General features: G+C 41.9%; 1 protein-coding gene across 1 annotated transcript in view; it reads left to right on the forward strand.

Annotated features, from left to right (window-relative positions):
* The window catches only part of RTTN (rotatin), a 1,129,552-nt gene that overhangs the window by 718,615 nt on the left and 397,782 nt on the right, over window positions 1–13,155 (forward strand). The window lies entirely within an intron of this gene.

Consider the following 13,155-nt stretch of genomic DNA (forward strand, 5'->3'; position numbering starts at 1 on the left):
CCACAACGGCCCCTCGTGGCGGGATGCCTGGGTTTCACCTTGCGGATACCCTGCCGGGGATATCTCACAGGGGAATACCAGGACGGGTTCCCTAAGCAAGCGCTTAGAAACCGCTTGGTGATTTGCGCTATATAAATTCCTGTACATTTACATTTACATTTACTTATTCAAATTTATGTCCACGCCTATCAAATTCAGGTTCTCATGCCGATTCCTTACACCCAACAATGGATGTTCTATTGTCTATTGCAATGTATACAATTTAGAGTTCATGCGGTGATTTTCTCAGGAGCATCTTCTAGTCAGTCAGCTCCTTGGCAGTAGTCCAAAGGTCACTGCTCCGGAGACTTGCGGTTCTCGCGCAGTTGCATTTTCAACAAAGATGGAGTACAGCGTTACGAGACAGGCCAGTTTTCAAAGTGTAACATGAAATGGAAAAAACAGTTTTAGAACACAGAATAAATTAATACACTGTATAGCATGAATTTCTACGCTATACCCATTACTTTATAATAAACTATAGCATTATGATTAGGCAGAACGAACAGCTTGGCAATAGCAGCAGTGCAAGCCTCTCGCATGTGAGAACACAGAGCAGCCATATTAACACTAGTGCGCAGATGCGACAGATTTCCCTCCAAAACTGCGAGTACGTCATGTCACGTGGGTATGACAGACGCATGCACAGTAGAAATTCCCGCGTAGCAGCCGCCATTTTATTTGCAAGCGCATTAGAATTAGAAAACACATAAGCAAGCCTCACTCGGATACCCAATATCGAGGGGAAAAAGGGGAAATTAGTAAGACAAACATGTTGATTACATAGTTAGGGTTATTCGAGGTTCATGATTACAAGCAAGTCGCTTCTCGTGCGAATCCTTGCTCCATCAATCCCCTCTTTGATGATATTTTATATCATCACAAATTAATGAAACAGATGCCAACTTCTCACATTTCACCCATTTCAATCTCTTCAAACTTTCTATTCTGCTTTTTCTCATTATTATTATTGTGAGAGTTTTTCTTCTTTTTATAGATCTGGCTATTCAGTTCCTCTAATTCAAGTTCTTCAATATTTCTTTTTACTCCTCGCTTATTCATGGAACATTTCTTCCTATGTTTCTGACATTTGCAACAAAATATTATTACTAAAACTAATAAACCTATTCCCGCCATTGGCATCAGTATTTTACTCACAAGACTTTTACCTAGATTAGAAAACCAACTACCTACCGAGGAGAGACCATCAGTCAGTCTCTTCCATGCACTATCAACCTCCAGTGGTTTAAGCTCTTTTTCCAAATTAGTAATATTTCTCACATACCTCTTAATTTCAACACTTTGTCTGGAATGTAGGTGCAGCAAGGTTGTGCTTTCAACATTCTACAGACTCCGCCATCTTTTGCCAATAACGTGTGAAGAGCAAGTCGATTTTGTAAAACCATAGATCTGATCGCAACCAATTCGGTATTGACCATCAAGAAACCTCCAGCGGTGTCAGTTGATAACTGATCCATTACTGTTGACAATTTGCAGATTCTGTGTGTATTCAGAGCCACTCCCACTGTAGGTATCCATGCACTAAATATATCACCTATTATTTATCCAACACTTTCTCTTTTGCTACGTACTAATCCATTAGTTTCTTCATTGCTTCCAGGGATTTTACCCACATGGTATATCTTGGGGAAGACAATACCAAAATAACAGCTTCCATACCAATGGTCTGGTAAATTGAAATAAGCCTTGTTACCACATATATAATAAATTTTGGGAAACACAGGTTCTGACCCATCTTTGAAACCCCAACCCCCAATTACCTTGTAATTGTGTTCACATTCACTGGAACCAATGAATACATTGTTATAATAACTAGTCTTTTCTCTGTTAAGACAGAGTTTCCCGTTCTTTTCGAAATCCAGCAACATAGCAGCATTAGCTCCAACATTTGAGGTGCTCCATATACTTTCAGCCCATTTAGGGACTTTCTGATTCTTGTCATTTGCTTTTCTTTGGAAACTCTCTCTTCTTTTCTCTACCATATTCAGAAATATCTTCTCCTTTTCGTGTAATAAATATGTTAAGTTATTCTTGTGTGCGTCATCTATATCTATTTTTCCTACAGTCAGAAAATATTCACTCATATAGCGTGCTACATCTCTAGTAGAATGGACAGGGTTTAGGTTTCTACGTACAGGAAGTTCAGAAAATATCACATCTAAGTTAGAATAATAATACTGTAAAGGTCATTTCTTGTAAAATAAGCTAGCTAAAACACTACAGGAAATTCCATATGTTAGCGGCAAGTGGTGGTACGTCACACCCTCAGCTACTGAAGTAGGCAGCTTCATACAGACATAGAAGTCTTCTATTTCCATCTACATAGTGTACTAACAGGTTTGCAAATGCATTTCAATTCAATTCAAAGATAGCTTTATTCGGTATTTGTAAAAAGACCACTAAAAGCACATTAAAATGTAAAAACATGTCATCCATATCATACATTTAATCACATTAATACTCTTAAGTTTTTTAATTTAAAAAATGTTTAAAAAATTAGGTGAGACATGTAAAAAGACAATTCATAGAGCAGTTAAAAAGGGACCTAGATTATTGTAATGTACTATTAAATATAATAAGGTACAATATAATACAAACATACAAGACTTTTTTGTCATTAGGCGATCGTCCCTCTGCAACTTACTGCATATTTCAAAAATGTAATGGCTGCATGCATGGTAAGTTCATCTTGCAACAAGTAAAGTCTGATCAAGGCTGGTTTACATTGCCTCAGTCCCCACTTCTTTAAAATGGGTAACAAATAGCGCTTTCTACCCCACTAATAATATTTGCAAAAGAAGATGCAATGAATGTTTGACTGGGTTGATATGTCATCGCAAGGACAATTTATTAAAGTAGCAGACCAGTCATTTGGGGCAGGGAATGATATCAACCTGTAAAAGCAATCTGTTCTCATCCGTGTCAATAGCATTCTGTGGTAGCTGGAAAATGCCGGGGCCAGGTAAGGATGTAAGCCCGGCCCGTGAAGAATAAGACGGTGGGAAATGATCGTAGACTTATTACCATCCAGATACCACCGCCTGTCTTCTAGTAGCGTAAAACAAATTTCCTTTAAGGCTTTTTTGGACATTAAAGTGCATAAGCTTGGAGTTGTGTAAAGTTCTGGATGGCCAATAGAATATAGAAATTTTTTGACATAAGAAAGCCAAATGAACTTACTAGCAGCTGATTGATTCATGCAGTCTTGAATGACATCCCTGCTAAAAACTGTGTCCTTTGATGACCATATCTTGTGCCACAACATCACTGGAGTTATCTTTATAATATCAGTGATGTGGACTCGATCTAGTTCTTTGTGACATATGGTCGTGGAAATAGATCTTGGGACTGCAAGCAGAAACTTAAAGAAAGCGTTTTCCACTAATTGGATTTGGGTGCAGTCGGCCGTCCCCCATATGCCTGCGCCATATATTGCAGTAGAGACGCCCTTCGCTGCATAGATCTTGAGCAGAGTATCAATTGGTTTCCCGCCCAATCTCTTGGCGAATTGTTTTACTGTGCCTATGGTGCGGGTGAAGGCCAGACTGCGAGTGGTGACGGCTGTGGTCCATGTTCCCCTGTTGTTAAAAGTAATACCTAAATATGAGAAAGTTTTTGTCAAGCCTATCTTTGTTTGATTAACGAAGGTTTTGCAGTCAATTTTAGAATTATTTGTTGAGGTGCAACACATGGTGAAAGTTTTACCCACGTTAATCTTTAGCCCATTTAGGGACTTTCTGATTCTTGTCATTTGCTTTTCTTTGGAAACTCTCTATTCTTTTCTCTACCATATTCAGAAATATCTTCTCCTTTTCGTGTAATAAACATGTTAAGTTATTCTTGTGTGCGTCATCTATATCTATTTTTCCTACAGTCAGAAAATATTCACTCATATAGCGTGCTACATCTCTAGTAGAATGGACAGGGTTTAGGTTTCTACGTACAGGAAGTTCAGAAAATATCACATCTAAGTTAGAATAATAATACTGTAAAGGTCATTTCTTGTAAAATAAGCTAGCTAAAACACTACAGGAAATTCCATATGTTAGCGGCAAGTGGTGGTACGTCACACCCTCAGCTACTGAAGTAGGCAGCTTCATACAGACATAGCAGTCTTCTATTTCCATCGCTTCTGCATAGTGTACTAACAGGTTTGCAAATACATTTAAATGAGTTCTGTTTCTGATTCTATTCTAATGTAGTCCTTCCTCATCTGGTGCTTCCAAGTCTATTTTAGCTTGTCTAAGGCTAAGTGCTCTCTCTTGTGTATCTACTCTTTGTGGTGTATCTCTCGTTTGTAGCTCTTCTGTGTCCATTGGCAATTGCTTAGTTGGGTACAGATTTGTATTTTTACTCATCATGTAAGGAATAGCTATTGTTAGTCCTATCCAACGTACAAGTACTATTGCTACACTACATAAACATACTTTGCAGCATGTTTTTAAACAATTTCTTTTCGGTCTTCCATTAACTGTATGATCAGCCATTTCTGACTAAAGGAGACTCAACCCCTCTTTGTAACTTTTATAGAGTCTTTACCCTGTGAATCTCAGGTGGGTCTCACTTCTTTGTCAGTTTGATCAGTAATCAATTCTTCATCATTTTCGTCACTTATGTCTAGATTTTCAAAATCTTCCAAAACTATGTAGCTCCACTCAGGGCCTTTGTACTTGTTGTTCAGTCTTTTTAGTCGTGGACTTCTTCTTCTGGGTTGTATCACAGGTGGATCAGTTTGACTTGTTACTTCGTCCACTTGTTCAGGTTCTTCATTAATTTTCTTTAAACGCAGTCTCAGTCTTTTGACATTTCTAGGACATTTGTCTTCTTTTCCAAGTCTTTTAACTGGCACTGTGCTTTGGCCCTCTTCGAATGCTTTTTTATTTTCGCTCAGTTGTGGCACATCGGTTTCAGTGCTATCTTCCTTTTCCCTCTCTATCTGACTAGATCCAGGTCTTATTTCTGTTTCTTCTGCCTGGCCACTGAGCTGGCCTTGTTCAGGAATCTGTTGGATTTGACTTTTATTTGTTTCACTTTCTTCGTCCTGAACACATTTGTCTATTCCTACCTGGTCCTGCTCAAGCTCTTTGAACCCTTGATTTTCTTCTGCTTGAGCTTTCGCCCTAGTTTCTATCTGTCCCTTCTCAGGTTCAGGAGTTCTAGGTGGAGTGTCGATTACTTGATCTTTCCCTATCTGGTCATTCTCAGAATCACTTTTGACTTGGATTTCTATGATCTGAGTATCTTTTTCTACACCTGTCTCATCCTCGCTATCACTCTGTCGGTCTAGGTAGGTTTGACTTCTTGTTCGCACATATTCTGCAGGTATGTCGATTACTGGAATCCAATCATCTTGACTGGTGCTCGGTTGTTCTTCTTCAGCTACTTCAGGATCAATATCTTGGGACCCTTCAGCTGTGCAACCTTCAGCCTCCGTTTCCTCAGGTTCCGTCACCTTTTTCGTGTGACTGGCATGGATCCAGTGTGGAACTCCTGCACACTTTACAGCTGTGGTGGTGACCAGAATCACTTGAAGTGGTTTCCCCCACCTCGGTGTAAGGCAAGTTGTCCGAGTATGTTTCTTAAGCACTACCCAATCACCTGGGTTCAGGTCATGTGCTGGTGTTGCTGGTCTGGCGACAGCGTCTTCCCCAACCTGGTGAGAGATATAACGCACTTGGTCAGACAGTTCTTTGCAGTATTCCAGTACTAAATCATCAGATATGTTTAGCAGTTTGTGTCCTGGCACTCATGCTTGCTGCATTGCTCTTCCCATCAGTATTTCATTGGGACTTGAGCCTATGTTCCGGTCTGGAATACTTCTAAGTCCCATCAGAACAAGTGGCAGAGCATCTGGCCACTCCAATCGAGTTGACTCATACATCTATCCCAATCTTGACTTGACAGTGCCATTCAATTATTCTACCACTCCAGAAGCCTCTGGGCGGTATGCACAGTGCAGTTTTTGCTTAATCTGGAAAGCTTCACAAATTAGGCCCATTATTTCACTATTAAAATGTTTTCCTCTATCTGATTCAATTGTTACTGGAAAACCAAAACGAGGTATAAGCTCTCTGAGTAACAGCTTAGCTACAGTGATGCTGTTGTTTCTGCGTGTAGGGTAAGCTTCCACCCATTTTGAAAACAGGCAGACAATGACAAGTACATATTTTAGTCCTCGACAAGGGGGCAACTGAATGAAATCAATCTGCAATCGAATAAAAGGACCTTCTGCCTTTCCAATCTTTCCTGGTAATACCACTGTTTTCTTCCCTGGGTTCATTTGCTGACAAATTAAACACCTCTGGCAGAGTGCCTCTGCTATGTTCCTGAACTTCGCATTAAACCATGTTCGTCTGAACAGACGTATCATAGCATCTCTTCCCAAATGTGAGTTTGCATGAATCAACCTAGCCATAGGAACAGGCAGACAGTCTGGTAACACTGCTGTTTCGTCAAGGCAAACAATGACACCATCTTCAGCCCTTCTCTGACACCCTAATTTCCTCCATTGTTCCTTTTCTTTAGGTTCTGCTTCATTCTGCAAATCTCTCACTTCTTCCCATGTAGTGTAGTTCCTATATTCCCAATAGGCTCTGCGCATTGGGATAACATAAACAGCAGTGTAGACGTAGGACTGAGGTCATCTAGGTCTCTACTGACTATGTTAGACTTAATTAGTTTTTGCCAGCTAGCTCAGAGGTCACTAGAAACTTTCTCGAATGAATAGGGAGGGGTTAACTTCCCTGATTTAGACAAGAAGGGATTAGCTTCTGACAACCATATAACATGACAACTTTGCTCCCCCAGAATAAGGAGTGTATCTCCAGAGTCGTGTGAAAACAATAGACAGCTATTTCACTCAGTCAATCGTGCATGCTTAATTTCACCAGGGTGCAGAGAAATAGAGAGACGGGCGTTTTCAATAAAAGGTGTTATTTTATTGAGCAGTCTTCTTTCTCATGCAAGAGAAGTGAATTGCCACAATTGCAATACTTATCATGAAGTAAAGTGCATACAGTAAAAGGAGTATTATAAAATAATACTGTAAAAGCATTGATATGGTTTCTTAGCCATAAGATACTTTAAAACGGATAAAATATTTACATACATAAAAACATTGACTAACATACTCAACTGGTGCTTCTAAGATACTCCTACCCCGGTGTACCTGACCTAAGCCTAATACGTGAGAAGGAGTAAGTAAGTTGCAGTTTTAAGTTAAGTTGGGTTTTTGCCAAGAATCTGAATCAAGAATTCTCTTTAAGGTTTGAATCGGCTCCGTACCTTGGTTATAGAATGAAGGAGATCTTGTATCTCCTTTCTCAGGACTTGATCTCCCAGTAACCCGCAAGGGTGACTGGAAAACACCGGAGCTGGATTTCTCGGCGTGAGAAAAGGCAGCTTCTCCAGTGTGTCAAAGGGGAGGGGCAGCTTCCTTCGGCTCTCGCATCAGCTGGGCTTCGGATAAGTAGATAGCCGCTCTGCTCCACACCACCGTGTGTTTGCTTAAGGCAAGTGTTGGTATATTTATACCTGGAAGGTGCCGTGTTTGACGTAAGGTTGGACATAAGACGTCAATAAAAGATGTCACTAAGAACTGACTGTTCCTTTAGTGCTCGCAAGAGTTCAATGACAAATCAAAACAAAGACATGGGGAATTCCCAGGTTGCTGAAGGTTTGGTGTGTCGAAAGAACTCGTTGTGCTCTCTAGGAATCTAAGGAAGTAGCCTTGCCATATTTGGGCTGCGTGGGCTATTACTGAATATGGGCAAGATTCGTATGTCTTCATTAGGACATGATTTATCATAACCGCATGAAGGCATGAATCAGGAATATTTAATTAGGGTCCTAGATACATTCACAACACCCATGTATCCCACCATCCATTTACATAAGTTGGCAGCTGTTTCTGCCCACCTTAACCTTTTTGTTAACAGCCATCTTGTATTTTGCACAGTGTTGAGCTAACTGGTCAGCATATCGATTACCAGCTGTCACTTTGTCATTGCCAGATTTGTGAGCAGCACACTTGATCACAGCCACTTCTTTTGGCAACTGGATTGCTTCCAGTAAATCTTTCACATATTGACCATTTCTGATTGGAGTACCTGAAGGAGTCAGAAACTCCCTTTGCATCCATAATTGGCCATAGTCAGGCACAACCCTGTAACCATACTGGCTGTCAGTGTATATGGTTACTTTCCAATTTTTTCCAAATGTACTGGTCTTTGCCAGGGCAACCAATTCAGCTACTTGTGCAGACTTGACTCCATGCAAATAGGAAGCTTCAACTGGACCTCGAAAGGTACACACTGCGTAGGCAGCGCTTAAACCTCCTTCCTCATGTCTCAGGCATGAGCCATCGACAAATAGCTCATAATCTGACTCGATTAAGGGCTCCTCTCTTACATCTGGTCTTGGTTTAGTGCTGTATCCAGTCAGATCAATGCAGTTATGTTCAACTTCTTCCTTAAGTTCTGCACTATGTGAATTTTGCAGTAGGGTTGCTGGGTTCAATATATTACATCTAGCAATGGTTACATTTCCTGCACCTATAAGAATTCTCTCGTACTTAGTCAGCCGACTAGGTGTGAGATATCTAGCAATGGTTACATTTCCTGCACCTATAAGAATTCTCTCGTACTTAGTCAGCCGACTAGGTGTGAGATACTGAGTCTTAGTCCTGGTTAGCAAGATTACAACTGCATGTGGAACATACACATTTAGAGGATGTCCCATGATGATGGATTCACTCTGCTCAAGGCTCATGCAAGTTGCAGCTACTGCTTTCAGACATCCAGGCAATGCAGCTGCCATTCGGTCTAATGTGGACGAAAAATATGCCACTGGACGTCACACTAGTCTATGAATCTGAGTCAAAACTGAAAGTGCACTATTATCTTGTGTGTCACAAAAAAGTGCAAAATCCTTTGAATAGTCAGGCATTCCCAATGCTGGAGCTGTACACAGGCAGTCTCGTAAATTTACAAAAGCAGTCATGCTTTCATCATCCCACTCTACTGGGTCTTTGGCACTTTTCCTTGTCATTTGTATCAGGGGCTTTGCAAGGACTGCGAATCCCACAATCCATTGCCTGCAATACCCTACAACTCCAAGAAACATTCTGATCTCTTTTTGTGTTTGGGGCAAATTCATGTTTTTAATTATCCTGATTCTTTCTGTGGTAACTTTCCTGACACCTCTCTCTATCTGATGCCCCAGATATTTCACTGAGGTAGCACAAAATTGCAATTTCTCTGGGGACACCTTATGTCCTCCTTCACCCAGATGATTCAGTAAAGCAATGGTATCAACAACACAGTCTTTTTGTGCTGTGGAGGCCACCAAAAGGTCATCTATATACTGAACTAAGACTGACTGTCCAGGTAGTACTAATGACTCAAGGCACTTTTTCAGAATATGATTAAAAATCGAGGGGCTTTCTGTGTACCCCTGAGGGACAGGATTCCAGACATAGAAATGACTGTTGAATTCAAATGAAAAAAGAAATTTGCTATCTGGGTGCAATGGAATCGAGAAAATGTGTGACAAAGGTCAATGACAGTAAACCATCCAGCTTCCCACGGTATCTGATACAGAATCACTGCAGGATTTGGCACAACTGGACAGCAAGGAACAACAATCTTATTAACCTTTCTAAGGTCTTGTACAACCCTGTACTTACCACTCGGTTTCTTTATACCAATTATGGTAGAGTTACATGGACTGCTCATTACTTCTTGCAAAATGCCTGCTTCCACCAAACGCTTTATTTCTACTGCAACACCTGCCTTTATTTCTGCACTCATTTTATACTGTCGGGTATTTGGGTAGACTGCGTCTTCTTTTATGGTTACTTTTATTGGGTCAACATTTGCCATTAGTCCTACATCCTTTTCAGGAAAGTCCCATACCTCTGGCTTTACCGTCTGTTGCAGTTCTTCTGTTAAGTCCTTTATTGTCATTCGTGTAATTTCTGTCTCTGGTCTCGCTAACATTAGTTTGTAAATTCCGTCTTCATCTGGAGTCTGAATTTCAACACCATTTGTAGTGCAAAAGATGGTGCAATTCATTTTGCACAACAAATCTCGTCCTAGCAAATTTACAGGACTTGAGTCACAGACAACAAATCTATGCATTTCTTTAAAGTTCCCTATTCTTACTTCCATTGGTTCTGTAACTGGGGTACTAATTTGTTTATTAGAAACGCCCACTACTTGGATCGCTTCTCCCGAGAGGGGTAGGTTTGGAACGTCTGCTGTTCTCACAGTAGAACGGGTAGCACCAGTGTCCAACAGAAAGGTGACATCATTTCCTTCAACCTTTCCTTCAATGTATGGCCCTGACTGGTCTACCGGAAAGGAGGCACCAAGCACGCACTCCTCGTCCTCCCCCCTCAGGCACCGTCAGTAAGGTTCTTCACAAAAGAATGTGTCATTCAAAAGAAATTGTGATGTTGCTGCATCTCTTTTTTCCCTTCCTTCCCAATTTGAAGTATCTACACTCTGTTGTGCTTTGTTCCTATAATTTAGCATAGGCCCTGGGGGTATCTGGTTCTGTATTACCTGCTGCTGGCTCTTGTGCGGCACCTCATTCTGCGTCTGTGGATTTAAATAATTATTTTGCACATTACCATTCTGCACAGCCTTACACTCGTCCTTCCAGTGCCCCAACTTGCCACACCCGTGGCATGGGAACTTCTTCTTAGCATCTTCCCTATTGAATTTTCCCCTGGGCCTTCCTCCATTCCATCACCCTTATTCTGGTTGTTAGTCATCTGGTTTAACTGTTGTTCTTGTTGCTCTGCTAATTTCACTTGTGCCCACATGACTTTCTCTTTCAACTCTTTCCGCTTATTTTCTAGCTCATCTTCACAATATTTTGCATATTTAAGGACCTCATCTATGGGCTTAGCCTGCCAACAAATGTTATTGTCTTTAATCCATTGTGAGATTTCTGGTCTCAATCCTAGCACAAATCGATAAATAAAATGTGTCATGTCTTTCATCTCAATGTTGTCTAATCCGCTGTATTGCTTAAATGTCTGTAATAGGCGTTCATAATATGAATGCACTGACTCGTCTTTATTCTGAGTGGTTCTATCTATTTTCATCCAGTCTGTCTCTTTTGCAGGCACCTTTCCTTTTAGGTAAAGTATTACCTGATTGTATTTTTTCATTACATCCTCGAAGGTGCCCCTGTCTTCGGGTCTCTTGGGTACTTGTCACTAGGCCAATCAACAGCAATTTTGCATTCTGTCCACAAATCTAGGGGGACTACAATGTCGAATAAGCCATCTAAGTCTTTTAAAAGACACTTTGACACCTTTACAAATCTCTCGACCTGTCTGTACCACTCTACAGGTTTTTCTCGAAGTTTTGGAAAATCATTCGTAAATGACAAAATATCCTATCGGGACCATGGAACATGCACATAGCCTCCCCCTGGTACCTCTCGCATGGGACATAATTTTTCCACTTTTTCTGCTTCTTTTAAAACATATTCTGAAATCATTTGTCTTGATCGAAACTCTTCCTTTTTCTTTGCCCATCTTGCTTTCCATTTCTCTAGTTCTCCCCATTTTTGCATTAACCTCATCAGCTCTCTTATTTGCACCTTTCTTCCTGACACTTTCATGTTTTCTAAATCTTTGTCAGAAAATTCTACTCGGTCAGGTTTCTGAAATACTTTAGATTTACCAATGTCGATTCCCTTGCTAGCTGCAGTGTCCATTAATTTTTCATGAAACACCTTTGTGTTTCTTGTGATACTTTTGCAAATAAACAGTAATTCATCTTCACTAAGGGTATTTAATCTCTCCAATCCCACATTTCCAGCCATCTCTTCAGGAGTTACTACAGTGGCACTTCCTGTTCCCGAAGATGTCTCTATCTGCACTTCTCTCGAAGTTAATGAAGTGGTTCTCCTTATTGAACCATCTTCTGGTTCTCCTATTGGTAAATCCATTAAGGATATCACCGACTCACATTCACTTGCCTGACCATAAATTATCAGTGGTTCTTTTCTTGGCTGTACTACGGATGTAGATATAACTGGGGAGACGCCGTTCGTACAGGATCAAGGAGAGACCTCTGTGTGCTGATATCCCTCTAGGATTAACTGCGTTCCTTGGAGGACTGTTTGCATTTTGTGGTGACACCTCGCGGTACCCGCTGCGCGGGTCCCGCTTCGCTAGCGTGACAAGGCGCTTTAACTGGTGAAGCGCTACAACGGGAGCAGAAGGAGAAGGAGGAAGCACAGGGCTGCGAGCGCCAGGCGAGGGACAGGGACTCCATTGCCCAGGAGTCCCTGCGCTGCAATCACCTCCACCTGGTCGCTCTCCCTGTTCGCCCCGCCCTGAGCGCCGAGTGAAAGGCGCCTGAGAGTTGCTGGCCCAGCGGGAGACGCCGTTCGTACAGGATCAAGGAGAGACCTCTGTGTGCTGATATCCCTCTAGGATTAACTGCGTTCCTTGGAGGACTGTTTGCATTTTGTGGTGACACCTCGCGGTACCCGCTGCGCGGGTCCCGCTTCGCTAGCGTGACAAGGCGCTTTAACTGGTGAAGCGCTACAACGGGAGCAGAAGGAGAAGGAGGAAGCACAGGGCTGCGAGCGCCAGGCGAGGGACAGGGACTCCATTGCCCAGGAGTCCCTGCGCTGCATTCACCTCCACCTGGTCGCTCTCCCTGTTCGCCCCGCCCACGAGCACCTTCCCACTACATAAGGACTAGTAGTAGCCGCGGCGCGGGAGTGCGCCGGGAGAAGCCCGGGACAAGGGCGGGACCGTCTGTGGCCGAAGGAGGCCAGGCTGGGCCACCCCACTGACGAGTAGGATTTGAGATCTGTTTTTTATCTATTCTCGGGACTCTATTGATTCATTCTATTGTGTGCCCCACTGTGTTTATGTACTCGTAAATCCTACCAATAATGTCTCACATGTTAAATACCACCAGCTTACCACCTCCCCATTCTGAGGGTGGCACGACCATTCTAGGTCCCTTGGACAAATTCTTTTTTAATCGTCCCAATCAAGATATAGACAAAGAGATCTCACTGGCAGAAAAACGTGCAGACCGTAGGCTGTCCATTGAGCTT

The sequence above is a fragment of the Lissotriton vulgaris genome, chromosome 4_1, assembly GCF_964263255.1.
Source record: "Lissotriton vulgaris chromosome 4_1, aLisVul1.2, whole genome shotgun sequence".
NCBI classification, from domain to species: Eukaryota; Metazoa; Chordata; class Amphibia; order Caudata; family Salamandridae; genus Lissotriton; species Lissotriton vulgaris.